We start from the raw sequence: 22,436 nt of genomic DNA, 5'->3' as shown, positions 1-22,436 counted from the left end.
AATTTAGTTGATCATCCATGTTTAATTGTAAACAATCTCAGTATTGAGGTTTTAATTGGCATAGATTTCTTGTCAAAATATCAGAGTGTTGTGGACTTTGAAAGAAGCCAGTTAAAAATGGTCTTACCAATAACCGGAGTAATTATAGTACCTTTTAGTGATAAACATGTAGTAACTGATGATGAAACTTGGGAGTTGCCTATACGAGTTCTGAAAAATAGGAGGTATTGGGACGAAGGTGTTAATCTTAGTAACAGTAAGCTGAACATAGAAAAAGAAGAAGAAGCAATTATTGTGGACAAAATAGAAGCTAAATTGCAGGAAATCGAGAAAATTTCCGCCAATCAGAAGGAAGAACTGAGACAGGTTCTAAAAAGGCATCATAAGGTATTTTCAGATCGACGTGGCGGGGTCAAAAGTTATGAATGAATGCTGTAAGGAGGAGGTTGTTCTGTAACCTCTACACAGTGTGGCAGCTGTGCAGTCCCAGCTGTGTGAGATCTTCTTTCCATTTCAGGTCTCACTCAATCTTCATCTTTTCTATCCACCAAAGTTTCGACTCCTTCTTTGCAATACTAAAATTTTCCATCATGACTATCAAGACAGCATTAAACCAATGAATGCTGTAGGGAGGAGGTTGTTCTGTAACCTCTACACAGTGTGGCAGCTGTGCAGTCCCAGCTGTGTGAGATCTTCTTTCCCTTTCAGGTCTCACTCATTCTTCATCTTTCCTATCTACAAAAATTTCGACCTCTTCTTTCCAGACATGAAATTTTTCTGTCATGGCTATCAAGCCATGAGTTCTGTAACCATTCTATCCACCGATTAGTGAAGAAAAATACCTAATGTGACAAACCTAATAGTGACAAACAATAGAGAAGTATGATGTAATTAAGATACAATGTATTTGAGTAACAAGTATGTATAAAACCCTGGTAATATGGTAAGTACAAAGTGTTGTTTTATTGGAAATGGTCCACCAACAGTAATTTAAAAAGATATATGAATTCATATACAAGCAAGATCTGAAGTGGTAGTGAAACCTAGTGTATGCATTAGAGCTAACTAAGAAATAGTAAAAGAGATTGCTTAGTGTTAGGAAAAATATGCAGATAAGTTGTAAGATTAAACTCACCAGGTGTAGCAAGGAAAGGCAGTGTAATAGAATTGAGCAGTGTTTGTGGTTGAGACGTGAAGGACACGTCCCTGAAGTATTTATAAGGTTGGAGCTGGCCATTATTTTAGTGTAGTGTGTGACAGGATACACCTACACGTATTGAGGTTATGAGTTGGAGGCGTGAATGCGACCATAGGTACCCTTATGTTAGATGAGACAGAGCAGCTCATGGTGTCCTATAGGTTTAAGGAATTTAGCATTACGCTCGTCCATAATTACTTGATGCACTTTAGTGGTAGGTCTGAGAGAGACTACCTGAGGTTTCAGCGTCCGATCGAGTGGAAATGGATTGCCACGTGAGCAAACTAATCAGCTGCAATACACTATGAATATGAAATAAATGTGCTATCCTATGCTTTAAATATTAATAGAGTGAGTGTTAAATAAGTACATACACTAGCAAAATAAATAAATAACATACTGGCAGATGTGAAACATTAATTTTAGCTCAGCATAAATACACTTCAAAGTAAGTAAGTACCTAATTGGAGATGTGGAACTAACACAACAGCAGAGGACCAATAAGTGGATTTTGTAGTCAACTAAACGTAGTGTGTTTTGAACACTCAGAATGGTACTATTACCAAAAGTTACTCACATGTACAAAGAAGCTGAGAAAACAACCACTAATCATACTCATACTATCTCTAAGAATAAGGTAATCAAAGATGAGTCAGTCAAGTGCTTAATATACAAATGTGTCAGGAATGTACCGAGCATTGGTTCAGTGTTCCGGCCCAGAAATAATAAATTGATGTTAAATAGGATTCATGATTGTATGCCTTGAGCATATATTTTCTCTAGTACGTGACTAACGGCGTTTTGAGCCATTTGTTTACCGATTTTATGACAATTAAGTAACCACGAGAGTAAAATTGAAATAGTTCTGTTAACTTTGTTCCAGTAATATATTGAAGGATAAAATGTATATAACCCCATTTCATTGTGACCCACCCTTAGATGTTAAGTGAACAGAGTCTGAGGCACTCTTTTTGTTTGTTCTACAGGACAAACCAGATAATGGCAGCCTGGTAGCTGCGTGAAAGCGTGGAGTGACTTGGACACAACTCACAGTGACCCCTCCCCTTTCCCCCATGTAATTTAGAGAGGACGTGAAGGACGCACACCATAGCAACTTCCCCTCCTCTACCCTTGTGAATGGAAGTGTAGGACGCCAGCCAAAGCGGCTACAACCACGGGTGTAAAAATTATTTGTGAACTTTTCTTTCAGGTTTAGAAAAGACTGCTAAGAGATAATCATCTGTTAATGTATCATGTTATTTTCTTTGAATTTGTGTATGTAAAAATGTATTTAATGTATTTAATGGATCTAAGATTTTCATAATTTTTCAATTTGTATGTGTTGGTTTGTCTAAGGCAATATGTATGCCAAAATATTTCATTGACTTTACGTAAAATTTTGAGTAATGACATTGTTTAAAAGGCAGTGAACATGCCCACAATTTAAATAATTAATGTAGGTAATCAGTTTTCTTTAATGGTTCTACATGTTTATATTTCAATTTTGATATTTTTATAGGGAGTTAAACTGTACTCTTGCTTCCCTTTTTGTAATTAATTTTTTTTCATTCATTAACATTCATAAACAAAAAAATTAAGTAGAGGGTGATGTAGGGAATCAGCCTACTCACGCTGTAGTAAATTCACATCAGTTCCCATTGTGTGCTAGCCAGTCTGCTGTAACTAGCTCTGACGTCATAAATGTTGTGCAATACCTTAAAAATCAAGCAAATGACTTAAAACTTTTCTAGCATGTGAGGAATAATACTAAATTAATGTGTGGTAAATATCAGTTCGATAACTTCAGCCATTTTTGAAATTTGGACGTTTTTCTGAAAAAATCATTGGCGCAACAGAAAAGAGCTAGAGACTTCAAAATTTATATTTAGATTCATCTTTCATAATGATTTAATAAAAACAGTACTTTGGATTTCACAGATTAAGACTTTAGTGGAAATTCATGATTTTCTGGTTTTCGTCTCAAAACTGAAGGAAGCAAGATAGATTAAGTAGCTAATAAATAAGGCTAGGATGTTTAGATTTAAATAGGTTGGAGGTCCGCTATGACTATGAAGATGTGAAAAGTTTCTTTTGAATACCTATAAAATTATAGCGATAGCGGATCTCAAAAGGGCCAGTTCAGAGCTCATCTGCTGCGTGCAGCGTAATTTAATTAATTCTCTCGCCCAAAATAGTTAACTTAGCCACGTCAAAATTTTATTGTCAATAATTACCTGCGTGCTGAATGCACGTTTAAATTAAGAGCTTCATCGGCCATCAGCAAAAGAAGCTATAAATTATTATGTAACTTGAAGTGGTGCGTTACTAGCCCAGCAGCTAGTCGGGAGAGCCGATTTGAACAGGCGTTCTCTTAGCCGTCCGCACCGTGGCTATATATATAAGAGCGCTGTTCGAGGAAGGCAAGGCCCCAGTTCTCTCCAGACGCTGAATAGCACGTCAGCTGTGTCGGGAGTCATTTCACTCGGAAGCACTGCTACAAACAGCCTCGGGTGCCGTATTAAGTTATTAGAGATACGCGGAACCGTGAAAGCATTTCAAGTAAAGGATTAATTCTGAGATGATTTGCATTATCTAGCTTCAGTTTGCGTATTGTCGTATTTTGACGTGCCGTCGCGGGACAGACATTCTACCAATTATTATAGCGTGGCGTTTGATGAAATATTCTCATCAAATCTTGGCGAGCATTCTTTTAACATTTAATTCGGACATTTATAGTTGCATCAGCGCATTAGACTCTGAACTGCTCTGTTAGTTATGTTGTAGGGATACTTGTGTTTGTTATCAGTGAATTTCAGAATATACTCAACTATTTTGGAAAATCGTTTTGATTAGAAATCCCGAACAATCTCCTAATTCCTCAGAGCTATAAGCTGCAGCTATAATGGTATTCTCAGATGAAGTGGGCACTAGGAACTCTCTTTACAGGCTCCACGTTTTATTAAATCACTTTCTGGGTGCTAAAAGGTAAATAGAGAGCCAGTGTTGAGAACGGCGAAAGACAGCATTAACAACATTTTAAAAGCCTGAAACTGATTCAAACATTTTGTTTTGCAAGCAGATACACAGCAGCAATATATATTTTTAAAACTCACTCGCCGCTCCACAATCTCTTGGTCTCCCTCTACGATTTTTACCCTCCACACTGCCCTCCAATGCTAAATTTGTGATCCCTTGATGCCTCAAAACATGTCCTACCAACCGATCCCTTCTTCTAGTCAAGTTGTGCCACAAACTTCTCTTCTCCCCAATCCTATTCAACACCTCCTCATTAGTTACGTGATCTACCCACCTTATCTTCAGCATTCTTCTGTAGCACCACATTTCGAAAGCATCTATTCTCTTCTTGTCCAAACTAGTTATCGTCCATGTTTCACTTCCATACATGGCTACACTCCATACAAATACTTTCAGAAACGACTTCCTGACACTTAAATCTATACTCGATGTTAACAAATTCCTCTTCTTGAGAAACGCTTTCCCTGCCATTGCCAGTCTACATTTTATATCCTCTCTACTTCGACCATCATCGGTTATTTTACTCCCTAAATAGCAACACTCCTTTACTACTTTAAGTTTCTCATTTCCTAATCTAATTCCCTCAGCATCACCCGACTTAATTTGACTACATTCCATTATCCTCGTTTTACTTTTGTTGATGTTCATCTTATATCCTCCTTTCAAGACACTGTCCATTCCGTTCAACTGCTCTTCCAAGTACTTTGCTGTCTCTGACAGAATTACAATGTCATCGGCGAACCTCAAAGTTTTTACTTCTTCTCCATGAATTTTAATACCTACTCCGAATTTTTCTTTTGTTTCCTTTACTGCTTGCTCAATATACAGATTGAATAACATCGGGGATAGGCTACAACCCTGTCTTACTCCTTTCCCAACCACTGCTTCCCTTTCATGCCCCTCGACTCTTATAACTGCCATCTGGTTTCTGTACAAACTGTAAATAGCCTTTCGCTCCCTGTATTTTACCCCTGTCACCTTCAGAATTTGAAAGAAAGTATTCCAATCAACATTGTCAAAAGCTTTCTCTAAGTCTACAAATGCTAGAAACGTAGGTTTGTCTTTTCTTAATCTTTCTTCTAAGATAAGTCGTAAGGTCAGTATTGCCTCACGTGTTCCAACATTTCTACGGAATCCAAACTAATCTTCCCCGAGGTCGGCTTCTACCAGTTTTTCCATTCGTCTGTAAAGAGTTCGCGTTAGTATTTTGCAGCTGTGACTTATTAAACTGATAGTTCGGTAATTTTCACATCTGTCAACACCTGCTTTCTTTGGGATTGGAATTATTATATTCTTCTTGAAGTCTGAGGGTATTTCGCCTGTCTCATACATCGTGCTCACCAGATGGTAGAGTTTTGTCATGACTGGCTCTCCCGAGGCCATCAGTAGTTCAAATGGAATGTTGTCTACTCCCGGGGCCTTGTTTCGACTCAGGTCTTTCAGTGCTCTGTCAAACTCTTCACGCAGTATCTTATCTCCCATTTCGTCTTCATCTACATCCTCTTCCATTTCAATAATATTGTCCTCAAGTACCTCGCCCTTGTATAACCCTCTATATACTCTTTCCACCTTTCTGCCTTCCCTGCTTTGCTTAGAACTGGGTTGCCATCTGAGTTCTTGATATTCATACAAGTGGTTCTCTTTTCTCCAAAGGTCTCTTTAATTTTCCTGTAGGCAGTATCTATCTTACCCCTAGTGAGACAAGCCTCCACATCCTTACATTTGTCCTCTAGCCATCCCTGCTTAGCCATTTTGCACTTCCTGTCGATATCATTTTTGAGACGTTTGTATTCCTTTTTGCCTGCTTCATTTACTGCATTTTTATATTTTCTCCTTTCATCAATTAAATTCAATATTTCTTCTGTTACCCAAGGATTTCTATTAGCCCTCGTCTTTTTACCTACTTGATCCTCTGCTGCCTTCACTACTTCATCCCTCAGAGCTACCCATTCTTCTTCTACTGTATTTCTTTCCCCCATTCCTGTCAATTGTTCCCTTACATTCTCCCTGAAACTCAGTGCAACCTCTGGTTCTTTCAGTTTATCCAGGTCCCATCTCTTTAAATTCCCACCTTTTTGCAGTTTCTTTAGTTTCAATCTGCAGTTCATAACCATTAGATTGTGGTCAGAATCCACATCTGCCCCTGGAAATGTCTTACAATTTAAAACCTGGTTCCTAAATCTCTGTCTTACCATTATATAATCTATCTGATACCTTTTAGTATCTCCAGGATTCTTCCAGGTATACAACCTTCTTTTATGATTCTTAAACCAAGTGTTGATTATGATTAAGTTACGCTCTGTGCAAAATTCTACAAGGCGGCTTCCTCTTTCATTCCTTCCCCTCAATCCATATTCACCTACTATGTTCCCTTCTCTCCCTTTTCCTACTGACGAATTCCAGTCACCCATAACTATTAAATTTTCGTCTCCCTTCACTACCTGAATAATTTCTTTTATCTCGTCATACATTTCATCTATTTCTTCATCATCTGCAGAGGTAGTTGGCATATAAACTTGTACTACTGTAGTAGGCATGGGCTTTGTGTCTATCTTGGCCACAATAATACGTTCACTATGCTGTTTGTAGTAGCTAACCCGCACTCCTATTTTTTATTCATTATTAAACCTACTCCTGCATTACCCCTATTCGATTTTGTATTTATAACCCTGTAATCACCTGACCAAAAGTCTTGTTCCTCCTGCCACCGAACTTCACTAATTCCCACTATATCTAACTTTAACCTATCCATTTCCGTTTTTAAATTTTCTAACCTACCTGCCCGATTAAGGGATCTGACATTCCACGCTCCGATCCGTAGATCGCCAGTTTTCTTTCTCCTGATAACGACGTCCTCCTGAGTAGTCCCCGCCCGGAGATCCGAATGGGGGACTATTTTACCTCCGGAATATTTTACCCAAGAGGATGCCATCATCATTTAATCATACAGTAGAGCTGCATGTCCTCAGGAAAAATTACGGCTGTAGTTTCCCCTTGCTTTCAGCCGTTCGCAGTACCAACACAGCAAGGCCGTTTTGGTTAATGTTACAAGGCCAGATCAGTCAATCACCCAGACTGTTGCCCCTGCAACTACTGAAAAGGCTGCTGCCCCTCTTCAGGAACCACATGTTTGTCTGGCCTCTCAACAGATACCCCTCCGTTGTGGTTGCACCTACGGTACGCCATCTGTATCGCTGAGGCACGCAAGCCTCCCCACCAACGGCAAGGTCCATGGTTCATGGGGGGGAGATATAATTTATTGAGATAATATTCTGGGAAGCGAGGCACTGAATTAATATTTATGATAGTGCCACTCACACTTTTACTACTCACAGTTAAATTTTCCATTGTTTGTCACGCAGAGTAGGATGTAAAGTGACTGATGCATACAGATCAAAAAATTATCGTAACTGACTGGAGGATATAGCACAATGGTCAAGTATGGCAGTTTCTCATCAAACATTGACAAGTTAGCTGGATACATCTTACAGTAAGTACACTTGATAGAATTGGAAAAACATTTAAATGTAACTGAAATGCAAAGATAGGTATGTTTCTTTGAAGTATAAAATCCAGACTAAAATTTAAAAAAATTCATACAGTGTAATGCCTTTGTGATACCTGTATCATGGCAGATCTGCCTCTACACCACTTATAGTTCTTGCTAAAGAAGTTTGTTTGAGGTACGAGTACATGGAGTTCCCTCAAGTATTCACAGCAAGCAGATGTATTACCATTTTATTATAAACTTCCCCAGGAAATCAGAGATGAAGTTACATTGCTGCTGAAATGCAATTTTTATCACAGTATCTGAACGCCAAAAACAAAAGTATCGAAGTACCATTGTTAATTTTGTTGTGTCTAGACAAGACAGCCTAGACACAATGAGAGGAAGCCGAAAGGCACGCGCTTAAACTCACGCAGGCTGGCGTGAGGTCTGAAACAGGATAGGTAATGAATGCTATAAAGAAAAGTACGTAGCTTCTGGAATACTTAACTTTAATCCACCTTTGTAGAACATCGCTCTTGATGATACATTAATAGAATCTCAATATAAATTGAATACGGCGCCTTGCTAGGTCGTAGCAAATTTAGCTGAAGGCTATGCTAACTATCGTTTCGGCAAATGAGAGCGTAATTCTCAGTGAACCATGGCTAGCAACGTCGGCTGTACAACTGGGACGAGTGCTAGTACCTCTCACTAGACCTGCCGTGTGGCGGCGCTCGGTCTTCAATCACTGACAGTGGCGACACGCGGGTCCGTCGTACACTAGCGGACCGCGGACGATTTAAAAGCTACCACCTAGCATGTGTGGTGTCTGGCGGTGACACCACAAATTTCCCAGAGAATTATTTATCATACACAAGTATCAAGATGCCTATAGTGTGATAACCAAACAGCACATTTAAAAAAATAAACACACAAACATATACACACACAAATCAGATAATTATTCTCAAACACATAAATGAATAAATAACATAGCCAAAACAAAAAAGAAATCACTGAATGGTGAGCAAAAACGTTTTGAGTGCAACAAATTTGAGAAAAATTTTCTTTTAAGGTATCTGCATGCACAATTTAGTGGACTAAACATAATACAATCAAATATAAATTCAGTGCACTCTGTCCAGAGAAGAAAAAAATCAATTGAAATTTTACTGTTTAATTTCTGAGTTGATCTGCTGTACCTATTCTAAGTTGTAGTTTAGAAATATCATTTTTGATACTTTTTCGCTTGAAAGACGGGATCGTCTGTCTGTTATTGTTTGCCCCTGCTTTGAAAATATGTGCTTACATGGAACAAAGGTGGCCATAATACAAAGACGTTGTTTCATTATTTCAAACAGTGTAGGAAACAACGCATGATTTTCTTTCCACCACAGCAATGGGTCTTGTGATCTGTGTATCGGTGGCATCTTCATATATTTATCAGGCTCGACTGTACTTGCAGCACGTGGATTGTCTTCACTTGGTCAAAATCTTGCCAAATGTTGCCACTGCTAGAGGTGAATGTGGCAATGGCGCCGACTTAGGGGGGGGGGTGGAGGCAAGGTACTTTGTGCCCCCCCAATAGTTAAAAGTAGAAGCCTCGCCCCCCCCCCCAATATTCAAACATGCATTTCTCACCGCTCTCTCCCCCTTCCTCATCCTTTACTGGGAAATTTGTTCAAACTAGCACACACATTTTTGCATAATAGTATGTAATGATTATGTAGGAAAAAAATACCGATTTTACGAGCTATTGCGTATTCCTTTCTGATACTCCTCCAACCTCTGCACATGACGAACTGTCGTGATAGGGTCTGTCCCCTGCATCTGTGCTATTCGCACACTTTTACTGTACAGAGGTATGCGGGGAACGAAAGCTCGAAGTGCTTTGGCTGCTAGGACGAGCTCCACTTCCTCCCACAGCAGCCTGCTGGCAGCTTGTAAAAGAAACTAATGGGCAGTAGTGACACCGAATTTGATGGCGATCGCTAGAAGGACTAGGTAACGTTAAATACTCTTCATTCATTTTTGTAAATTCTGTTGACAATCACTAGGTACAACACCACACAAATCAGCACCGGCTCCAGGGATTTTGCCTCCCCGCGCGAACAAGTCAAGCGCCCCTCCTTTTTCGACATAGTCAACTTTTCCCACAATATATTTCATACATGACGCCATATTTTCACATATCACACTCATTCGTCTCTTTGTTGTGAATATGTCTTTAAGGTCAAATCAGCAGTCAGTGATACGTTTACAGTGCAATACATTTTAAGCCATTTTTGTTGGAGGAAACGTTTCTTTCGTAAATCGGAGCACACTGTTTCTGTACCATAGATAATTTTCAATAAGACCCTTGATTTTATGAATAATTTGTATTTCCAATTTATTCTCACATTCCTATATTTACGCAAGATGGATTTGCCGGCCCCAAAAATCTGCCGCCCTGGGCGATGGCACGGTTCGCCCCTCCCCCTCCCTAGAACTGCCCCTGACAATAATCAACACTATTGTTACATGGCTACTGTTTGTTAGGCGCACAGTACTGTTACGCAGGCCGCAGCTAATGTTGGCAGCGAAAGTAAATATTCCAAAGCTGGGCATCGCCAGTGGTCAGTTAGTCTTACTGTGACTCGGTTCAGTTGTTAATCTTTCGTCCCTTACTGTCCAGTTTAAAATGGACAAATTTATAATTAGGAAGAAATGTGACAATGTGGCAAGTGTTAGAGATGGTGAAGCTAGACCCAGTGTTAGTGGTGCTGTGTGTGACAACAAAGACACAGATAGTGACGGAACTGTGGAGGTGACAAAAAACACTGTTCCTGGAAAAATGGTTCAAATGGCTCCGAGCACTATGGGACTTAACATCTATGGTCATCAGTCCCCTAAAACTTAGAACTACCTAAACCTAACTAACCTAAGGACAGCACACAACACCCAGTCATCACGAGGCAGAGAAAATCCCTGACCCCGCCGGGAATCGAACCCGGGAACCCGGGCGTGGGAAGCGAGAACGCTACCGCACCACCTAGAAAAAACAACGCTGTTATCAGCCCTCTTGGAAACAGCAATTTGTATGGATCGATTACAATAAGTTAAAAATATTATTTTTTGCATTATTTGGACAAATGTTTGAAGAAAATCGTTTTCAGTTTTCTCACAAAATGGAAAAAAACTTTCATGGAAACTGGTTTTTCGAACTGGAAGAAAGGGATAGAAAAGTTGCAAGTGCATGAAGCATCGGGTTGCCACAGAGAAGCTGAACTGAAATTCAAATCCTTCAAATCGAATGTCAATGTATTTAGCCAGATTTCCAAAGAAAAACCGACACAAATGAAAGAAAACCGAGCTTGTTTACTAAAAATCATATCTTCCCTCCGTTATTTAGCAGTGCAGTGGCTTGCAATACGTGGAGATACTGATGAAACAAGTAATTTTGACAATGTATTACGCCTTCGACGTGAAGATAACCAGCTGCTTTTAATATGGTTATAGCACGAAACTTACAAATGGACATCCCATGATGTGCAAAACTAAATTTTGGCAATTTTAAGTCATACACTTCTTAGAAAAATATTGGAGGATATCAAGAGTGCAGAGTATTTTGCAATAATAGCAGACGAAACAACAGACATAGCCACCAAAGAGCAATTTAGTATCTGTATAAGATTTTTTGATGCTTCTCTAGAGATATAAGAATATTTTTTAGGGCTGTACTCAATACAAAGTACCACAGCTAAGGCTCTGTTTGATATTGTTATCGACATTTTAAGACGATTTGATTTGCCTACATCTGATTGTAGGGGCCAATGCTTTCAGCTAACATGGCCGGTTTATATAATGGTGTCCAGGCAAAGTTTACGGAAATCGAGAAGAGAGCTATGTTTGTGCACTGCCTTGCACACTGTTTAAATCTAACACTACAAGACGCTGTGAAAGCAGTTCTAGAATGTCGAGTACTGAGCGAGGTGGCGCAGTGGTTGGACACTGGACTCGTATTTGGGAAGACAACGGTTCAATCCCGCGTCCGGCCATCCTGATTTAGGTTTTCTATGATTACCCTAAATCACTCCAGGCAAATGCCGGGATGGTTCCTCTGAAAGGGCACGGCCGACTTCCTTTCCCATCCTTCCCTATTCCAATGAGACCGATGACCTTGCTGTCTGGTCTCCTTCCCCAAAACAAACCAACCCCAGAATGTCGAAATGCATTGAATGTTATGAAGGACTTAATAAATTTTGTGAGAGATTCACCTAAAAGATTAGATCTTTTTGCTCACCTGAAGGCAGATACCTCTATAAATTTGAAACCACTCTGTCCTACAAAGTGGGCCGTAAGATACTTGGTAATGTCTTCATTTTTGTCCAACTATACAGAACTTCAGGAATTTTTTCTAAATGTTTCAAGAAATGACAATTCAGACAGTGGGGCAAAGCAAACGGCTTTTTGATTAATATGCAGACATATGATTTCTTTTTCATGTTATCACTTTTTGTAAAACTGTTAATTCACATTGATACCCTAAACATAGCACTACAGAGAAAATCCCTACACTTAGAGGAGGCCAATAAGGTGATTTCCACTCTTGTAACTTCTTTTAAATTTATAAGAAACAATTTTGAATCATTCTGGGGTGAAGTAACTTCAAAATGTCAAGATATGGATGCTGATTCCCCAAAATTAGCCCATAGAAGAAAAGTTCCTAAGAAATACGATGACTCCATCAATTCATCTGTAGAAACATTCACTGAAGTATGTGACAAATATAGAAGATTGTATTATGAAACAATGGATAAGTCCATCAACTTCTTGGAATCACAGTTCAAAACTCAATCATGAACTATTTCTTCATGGTGATAACAAACATTCATTCGCTGTTTTATCTTTCTACAAATCAGATATAGACAAAGAATGCTTGCTTCTCCACCGAAGCATGTTTCATGAGATTATCCAAAGTAGTGTTCTGCGACTATTAGTTCATTGGATGACATAGTGAAATACCTAAAACAGGAAAACCAACTGATTGACCTACTGCCTGAACTAGTGAAATTCATACGTGTAGTGCTGACGATACCGGTAACGTCCTGCACCGCTAAACGATCGTTTTCTTGTCTGCGGAGGGTGAAAACGTATCTTCGTGAGGCAGAATCGTCTTAATGCCATCGCCCTTCTCAAAGCCCATAGAGATGAATCGATGAAACTCGACCTTGATGCCATATGTGACGAGTTCATATGCGGGAATGATCTGAGGAGGAGTACATTTGCCATCAAAAATTAAGGTATGTTTCTTCAACTTTATTTATGTATTTGTTTTGTACCTCTACTGGCCTATACTCCAACTGAAATGACATTGTGACTGACGTATCAGCAAGTCGAGGGGTAGGGGCTAGTCGCCAGCCAATCGTAGTTTGCATGATTTTCAGCTGTTTGCGTTTTTTATTATCCTCACAATCTTTTTTTGTTTCTTGAAAGTTGTTATGCTGTGAGGGGAATTTCCCAAGAATATGATGACATAAGTCAAAAGGGAAAGTATGTGTGCATAATACGCCTCTCTCCTTTAGCACTTGTGTTGTTCCATGTAATTCTCAGTGCATTTAGATAGCTTAGAATTTAAGAATGTGATGTGGGCATTCCATTTCACATTATTTTGTAAATAAACAAAGCAATTTTATTTCAGAGGCACTTAATTTTTTGGTTTTCCAAAGAAATATTTGCTTTTAATTGATTTTTAATTTTGCTGTGTGTGGAATTGTATAGTGGCGTTTTTTTCTTTTTTTTCAGGGGTTAATCAGTAGCTTATTCCCCACAAACCCCTCTGAAACCTTTTCATTTTTGGCTTCAACATACAGACTAGGAGCCTATCTATTTCCACCTTCAATCAATACACTGGTGTCATCTGCAAATATGACTGGTTTGGAGTGTCGAACATGTAGATGGAAATGCAAAGTTATCTATCAAATGTAGTGCCTAATAAAATGATTCTTGCCCCCCCCCCCCCCCCAAAAAAATATTTTCAAGTCGGCGCCTCTGGAATGTGCTCACCACAACTGGTTTGGCCGGTGGTGGATTTTCTGTAGAACACCGAGTGGGTTTATGTCGTATTACACAGCACTTGTTAATTATGGCATGTTTTGTTTCTTTTAATCGACGCCCAGTTTTTGGGAAACCATGTTCCCTGAAGCGAGGATCCAATAACATTGCTTCACAAGCAATTGCTTTATCCGCAAACTTTTGAACGAGGCGGGTACAGATTCCGTCCTCAAGATTAGCAATTACTGTATCAGTGGCTTCATTGCTGTGATCTGAGTTTTTCAGTCCCAGACAAAGACTTTGTAAACCTTTGCTTAATAAGACAACTTTTGACAAGGTTACATTTCTTTCACTGCTAATACCTGTTGTGACTTGTTCAAAAGCAGATACTATTTCACAAGATTTTTCAATAACTGACCAGTCTTCATTGGACAGTTTTGTTTGTGAATCCACACTGAGGATGGCGAGGGTGCTTTGCAAAGGCTCTTTGATTTTCAAAAGCCTGTCAAACATTTCTTATGTGGAATTCCACATCGTAGGGCAATCTTGTTTCGGTGTTAAAATAGGGAAGCCCATTTGTTTCTGAATATTGTGTAATTTCTCAAGTGCTTGAACTTCTTTTGAAAAATTCCGATTTCATTTTTGCCCTTGTGTCTGTAATTGGTTTGCTTGCACAATTAAATTCAGGGTATGTGCAAAACAAGGTACATTCCACCATTTGCTCATCATCACTGCCTTCACCATATTAGGTGCATAATCTGTAGTGCAAGCTAAAATTTTATTGGTAATATCCCAAGTTGAAGTCACATTTTGTAATTCAGTGGAAATGTTTTCTACTGTATGCTTGTCATGGAATTTAAAACTAGATAACAAATATGGCTTCAGATTGCGGTTTTTATCAATGAAGTGAGCAGTCACGGCAATACAATTCTAATTTTTCACAGATGTCCATCCATCAGTTGTATTGCAGATGTAGGACGCAGCTTACATTGCAGATCTTATTCGCACTAGTATGCTGTCGAACACTTGAGAGAGTAAACTTTGGGAGAGTGTTTTTCTACTGGGAGGTACATAGTTTTCATTTAATAAATAAGTCATTTTTCTAAACTGTACACTCTCAACTACAATAAATGGAAGGTATTGTTTAACAACAAGTCTTAAAATCTGTTCGTCTATTTTGGCTCGTTTGGATGAAGGCACTGGTGTTGATGCAAATCCAGTAATCTTTGTTTGTCTACCATACCTACCCAGAACTGAACCGGTGCAAGTGCTGGGTATTTCTTGAACAGATTGTTTATCTTGACGCACAGGCACTGAAATGGCAGGTTCCTGAACAGTTGCTGCAGAAACTGAACTGGCTTCGTCACTGCATAGATTCATAAAAACTAATTTCGAATGAGTATCACTTAAATTAACTGTTGGATGCTTATGTCACAAATGTCTGTTTAAGCAAGAAGTTGAACTATTTTTAAACGACAACACTGCTGAGCACAAATTTCATTTAATTTTCTCAGGATTTATCTTCATAAGATAATCCCACACCGGGATTCGTAATGCCATAGCTGAAGACAGAACAATAAACACGAACGGTACTGGAGGCGGGAACAAACTGCAGAAACCAAGGAGGTATATAAACTACATAGAGTGGCTATCTGTGAGGTAACGGCGCTCCCAGCGGCAGCAAAAAGCAACACCGGGCGCCATTTTTTGAAACGTCTACATGTCAGTATATTTACATTTGGTGTATAGTACTGGCGTTAGAAAATCACTGTTTTCCGGTTGTAATTTGTTTTAAAAGTCTTATTGACCGATCGCGAATTATGCCCAGTGTATGTGCAGCGTACAATTGCGCTAATAGAAGTGATAAAACAACTGGAATATCATATTTCAGGTGAGTATCTAAATGCGTGTTGTACTTACCGTCTTGTGCATCATTTTCGTCTTTAAGCTGTCTACAAAATGTAATATACACGTCTCTCTATTGTTAGATTTCCTCTGAAAAAGAAAGAGCTGTTAAGTCGGTGGGCAGCCAATATGAGGCGAGATAAGTGGCAGCCAACTCAATATAGCTACATATGCTCGTTTCACTTTGAAGATAGATACATGTATAGTACAAACGAGAAAAGGCGACTTCTGGCAAACGCAGTACCGACAATATTTACGTTTCCTGACCATCTGCAGAAAACATCTATAGTATAGAGACAACCAGGGAAACGACTTGTCAGTGAAGATTCAGCTTCCTTATCAGATGAACCAGGTAAAATAGTTTTCCTGTTATTTATTTTCTATATGGGTTATGTGTGAATTTTACTATTAATCAATGTATATTTAAAGAAAAATAAAGCTTAATGATAATACTTCATTTTTGTAGGTGAAAGAGTGAATCAGAATGATCATACAGATCATTCTTATTGTTTGCCTAGCCCCAAAAAATTGAAACAGAATTATGAGGCTCTACAGAAAAGAACCAAGAAACTGAGGAAGCAAGCGAAACATGCAAGGCAAAGCGTTTCAAGAAAGAAGAAATAAATTGTGACATATAAAACAGTGGTTGTAGGCCTAAATAAGAGACTTCAAGACTGTGCTTCTGAAGTGATAGGATGTGACAAAAATAGTGATATTCTGAAGCACTTTTTGCAATGCAAAAGAAATGTTCAATTCCTGAATATCCTAGAGAAATAAGACAGTTTGCCCTTACACTCAATTTTTACTCATCCAAAGCTTCTAATTATTTGAGGAAGTTTGTTAAATTACCCCATCCTTGAACACTCTGCAAGTGCAACTACAGTAAATTAAAGTCCTGGATTTACAGAAGAAAGCTTAAAAATATTAGCGGATGAGGTTCAACGTAGTTCAGGACCTATTTTAGCTGCACTTATGTTCGATCTGGTGGCTCTTAAAAAGGACTTAATATGGGGTGGTAATAAGGTCTGGGGTTATGTTGACTTAGGGCAAGGATGTGAGGAAAATGATGATAGTCAAATAGCAAGAGAGGCACTAGTGTTTATGGTCACTGGGATTAATAGGAGCTGGAAAATTCCTGTTGGCTATTGTTTTCTTAATGGTTTAACAGCAAGTGTGAAGCTTAATTTACTGAGGCAGTACCTCCGTAAATTGGAGGAAACTGATGGAAAACAGGTTTCATTGCAAGAAAATGCATCAAAAATAGTTTTTATACTGCTCTAAATGGTGTATTCAAATTGTTAACAGTGGCAGAAAGGCTTCTCAGGGACTGTCAAACCTTAATATGGAAAAAGAACTTCCTTCTGTAGTTGTGTGTGGAATTGTTCAGAATGTTGGGTGACAGGCCGAATTTATATACTCGATTTTGACCATCTAATGGTGCCAGCTGAATTTGGAGAAGAGTCACATTACTCTTTTCTAGTCAGGATGCTGTTAAAATAGTATTTTAATTGTAGGTTATACCATTTGTACAAAAACCAGGCCAATGGAAGAAAGAGGGAAACATATTCGGCAAATATATACAAACTTATATTGTTTAAGGAACACTGAAAGGTCCTGCACTGTCAATTGATCATTTTTGGACCTACTGAACTATTTAAAATTGTTTTTGTCCTAATCTATATGACATTGCAGCGAAATGAACTGCAACATTTCGAAATAAACTTTTCAATTAATCGATGTCAGAAGTGTGTTTCATTTCTTTTAGCCTTCATCACATTGCCAGCGCAGATTGGCTTTTTTTATGCCATGCGTGGTAAACAATAACAACATTCAGTATTCGCAGACGACGTGTAGGCTGCACCTTGACGTTACAAGACATGGCGGCTCAGTTTTCAAGTTGCTTCAAAGATGGCGGTGCCATAGCCAGTCTATGTTGTTTATATAGGTCGTTGGCAGAAACAATGGATACACAACTGGGATTCCCACATTTCGTTAGTATGGATAATATATACCAAGCCTGCTAATGCCGATGCACACAAAAGAAATCATTGTGGAGAATAGGCACATTGACTATAGACTCACAAATAAAGCCACATAATTCGAATAAATAACGAAATATAAGAGAACAAAATTATTGTCCCTCGAGGTTTTTCGAATCATTACTATAAATCCACCATGTTTCCTAGCCCTTCTCGTTCACCGTTACATCATCAATGATCCATTAATCACATTGCTTGAAAGTACATCCAATTTACGTATATGTCTAAAAACTGCCACGCTATGCCTTTTTTAATTCAAAATGTTTTAGGTTTACTTTCGTTTTTTAATATGATTATTGCATATGAACAAAGACGCATATGTTATAGGAGATGTGTAATTTAACTGAATGTTTTTCACACTTTTATTATTTTGAATGTGAGTAGTGTGTTTTATTTTATTGTTTGTTAGTGTTTATAAAGCATATATCACGCCATTTCGGAATAGAGCAGTCAATTAGAAACGAAGCTTTATTTTTGGAAATCTTAAGCTTCATGCTGTTGCGTGTCAAAAATATCATATCCATACGCACATATACAGACACAAGCAGACATTTGCTGCTTGTGTCTGTATATGTGCGGATGGATATGTGTGTGTGTGCGAGTGTATACCTGCCCTATTTTCCCCCTAAGGTAAGTCTTTCCGCTCCCGGGATTGGAATGACTCCTTACCCTCTCTCTTAAAACCCACATCCTTTCGTCTTTCCCTCTGCTTCCCTCTTTCCTGACGAAGCAACCGTTGGTTGCGAAAGCTTGAATTTTGTGTGTGTGTTTGTGTTTGTTTGTGTGTCTATCAACGTGCCAACGCTTTCGATTGGTAAGTGATATCATCTTTGTTTTTAGATATATGATTAAATTCTTTGTTAGAATACTTAAATATTCCAAATGAAAACTTTTATGGCCTCATTAATGCGAAGTCCCACTCTCCATTTGTCAATGCACTGGTGAGGGAAAGATAAACAAACTTCCTCAGAATATATTTCCAATGGTTTGCAGATCATAGATGTAGATGTGGTTGTGCTATTGAGCATTCCTTAGGTGGTGTGACTCTGCGTTGTGGAGCTTAAACATAATCTTTAGCATGGGATCTTGTCTTCTTCACACAGTCTCTCTGTTCTCCTGTCTTGTGATAGATGCATGCTATAATTAGGAAGTGTGGTATTTTGTTCATGTTTGTATATTTTAGGACAGTGTTAAAATGAAAAACTTATGGTTACTAAAATTTTTATAACTACCTTGTCTTAACCTATTTATTATCTGTTTCAGCTTTAGCATGAGACGAGACAACTTGGAAGTCTTGATATGATGATGTGATTGATCAGCTGCTGTTATAGCCACCTATATGCAAATTTATATGATCAATCAAAGAACCGTTCTTCATAATCTTCTCATGGCTAACGAAGTTCAATTACAATTTCTTGTATGCATTTTACACACACCAACCATGGCAATGCAATTCCTTATTACTGATACATGGTCTAGCATTGGCCTATTAATGGTTGTGGAAACCAGTCATGTTGATCATTTCATTTTCTTTATTTCAGTCTTGTCATTATAGTAATACTTCTCTCTGAAAGGCTTAGAATTTTTTTTATTATAAATCACAGAAGGGTTATTATAAATGGCTACAGTGTAAAAATTTTACATTGTTTTCTTTTATGTTTCATGAGATTCTGCCTCACCAGTGTGGGGCTAAAGCGTTGTAATTTTAGAATTGAAGAAATTGAAGAAAAAACTATTTCCAGAGAAGAATTGGATGCAGACGTATAAAGCAACCATAAATGGGGAACCCACTGTTGAATACATCATGGCATCATCGCCATTTCAGATATGGACATTAGGCATTGCAAGCCTTCTGCTCCAGTGCATAAAATTAACACCACCAGGGTATTTGTCCACTAATGTTTGATGAAAGTAAATTTTCCTTTATTGAATTTAATTGTATGTGTAAATTTTATAGATCATTGATGAGTTTTTTGTCACAAGATGGCCACTCTTTGCTTAATTTATGTGTAATGGCAAATGCCCAATTTGATAGTGTGCACCCTCAAGTAAATTGATGATGCTAACCACTGATTAATTCTGTAGATATCTCTACAAATCTTGGCCTTTTACATTTTTTTTCAAAATTATTTCATTAAATAAGCGTGTTATGACAAAAATAGGAAAAATGAACAGAATGGTTTCAAATGATAACAGTGATGTTGAGATGAATGCTGAACAATGTGAGTTTCACACAGTTAATGTAGAAAATGTTCATGTTTCTGGGCAGAAACAGAATTGAGCTCTGAAATGAAAGTATGTGTTTTACGTGAAAATCACCTGTATGAAGACGATGTTCATGCAAACAATCAAATGCTGAACACAGATTTTGAAAGTGATGGCATTTCACTTGAAGTGAATGGTCAGATGGAGAATGATTCCACTGAATCTGAGTTGCAAACTAATAATCAGCCTATTGATCCAATTATGTTAGTGTTGGAGAAACGTAAGGAACTGCCAGCAGAACAACATGAGTTACATAAAGATTTTAAGACTTTTCAAGCAGAAAAGAAAACTGCCCAACAAATTACTGACTATAACAGCTAATTTTAATATCTTGTCTGTGCAATACAATAGTTTACCAAGTGATGTACCACAGTTGAGAGTTGTTTACCATAATGTTTCTGGAGTCAATCAGGTCTGACAAACAAAGACAAATGCAAGATTCTGTAAAACAATAAAAGAACAAAGTAAATGCTTTTGTGAACTAGCAGGGAGCAAAAGCAGAAAAATAGTTTAAAGATCATTTGAAAGTCATTGATGATAACTTTTTGCAATGGCTAAAACAGGAAGATTCAAAGGTAAATAACAAATTAAATTTCGAACTCAGACAAGTTGGGAGTAATATGGGCACTGCTGCCATATCAAATTGTGATGATTCTGTTGAATCTGTTAAATACAAACTTGAACAGATTAAACAAACCTGAAGTAAAGATTTACCTGTATTGCATGGTCAGATGACTGCAGATTGCTAGCACACAACAAGAAATATCTGCAATCATAGGTTTAGTTCAAGGTGCAGCACCAACTGCAGACCCATTATGTGTGTGTGTTTTATTCATCTCATAACATACACAATTTCAGAACATATGTCCAATGTACAGGAGACATGTCAAGGTTGCAATTTGCTTATTTAAAATTTTGTCACACTTACAATAATACTTTGTGGAGAATTTACTTTCTTGAAATTTGTCAAACTAACAGTATTTATGTCTACTATACCCATCATAACATTTTATTCCATTTAGGGATCCAGCTCAAAGTCTCACTTCGTCGTTCATGAAATCTTCTACAGAGTAGTAGCGTCATTCAATTAGAAAATCATGTAACTTGCTTTTTAAAATGTTTATCTTCATATTCACTATGTCACACCCTTTTATTGTGTTGTGAATTTTCATGGTTATATACTGAAGAGTCTGACCACGCAGTTGTAAGTGATGAGAGCTGAGCATAAACTTTTGTTTATGTCTTGTGTCATATGAGTATTCAAAATGATTTTTTAATAGATCAACTCTGTTGCACAGGAAAAGAACCACCTCAAAGATGTATAAAGAGGGAAAACTTAATATTTTTAGCTCTTTAAATAATGGTCAACATGATGCCCTTGGCTGTGCAGAGAACATGTTGTGAATGATTCTTTTTTGCTACTTTAAAATACATGTAACATTTTCCAAGTTTCTCCAAAAAATTGCACCATATCGAATAACCAATTCAATATAGCTATAATATTATATATTTCCTGGTGGCCATATAAGTAGCATAGGCTAGAATTTCCATTGAAAATCCAATTTATTTGGTAGGTATTCTATGCATGGAGAGCTGCACTAAACCAGTCTGACGACTGAAGACCACAACAACAACAACAGGTATTCTATACTAGAATTCCAACTCAAAGTTTTGTCCAAGTTTATTCCCAGGATCCTGACTGAGTCAAGTTCTTCCATTTTTCGATTGTTGTGAGTGAAACAGATTTCATCAGTTTTTGAATGTTTGGTTTTAAAACTCATTATGTGGGTTTTTGAAATGTTTAGACTTAAGCCATTTAGACTGACCTATGTTTGCAGGTTACTTAACATACTTGTGACACTCTGTTGTATATTGTCAGTATTTTCATTTTCAATTAGGACAGAAGTATCACCTGCAAACAAAGTTAAATGATTCCAGAATGAGACTTTCACTTTGCAGTGGAGTGTGCGCTGATATGAAACTTCTTGGCAGATTAAAACTGTGTGTCGGACCGAGACTCGAACTCGGGACCTTTGCCTTTCGAGGGCAGGTGCTCTACCAACTGAGCTACCCAAGCACGACTCACGCCCCATCCTCACAGCTTTACTTCTGCCAGTACCTCGTCTCCTACCTGCCAAACTTTACAGAAGCTCTCTTGCAAACCTTGCAGAACTTCAAGGAGAGCTTCTGTAAAGTTTGGAAGGTAGGAGACGAGGTACTGTCAGAAGTATTGCTGTGAGGAGGACGGGGCGTGAGTCGTGCTTGGGTAGCTCAGTTGGTAGAGCATTTGCCCACAAAAGACAAAGATCCAGAGTTTGAGTCTCAGTCCGGCACACAGTTTTAATCTGCCAGGAAGTTTCAAAGTTAAATGAGTATTTATATTGAGAGGCAAGTCATTTACATAGAACACGAATATAATGGGTCCAAGGATTGAGCCTTGAAGAACACCTTGTTACAGTTTTCCATTCTG

At 38.2% G+C, this 22,436-nt stretch overlaps 1 non-coding gene across 1 annotated transcript; it reads right to left on the bottom strand.

Moving 5' to 3' along the window:
* Positions 1 to 21,968: 21,968 nt before the first annotated feature.
* Positions 21,969 to 22,043, bottom strand: Trnas-cga (transfer RNA serine (anticodon CGA)). The gene has a single exon. It is a non-coding gene; the product is annotated as a tRNA-Ser (tRNA).
* Positions 22,044 to 22,436: the final 393 nt, after the last annotated feature.

Source organism: Schistocerca cancellata, chromosome 6, assembly GCF_023864275.1.
Source record: "Schistocerca cancellata isolate TAMUIC-IGC-003103 chromosome 6, iqSchCanc2.1, whole genome shotgun sequence".
Lineage (NCBI taxonomy): Eukaryota > Metazoa > Arthropoda > Insecta > Orthoptera > Acrididae > Schistocerca > Schistocerca cancellata.
This window is presented reverse-complemented; position numbering and strand designations above follow the sequence as displayed.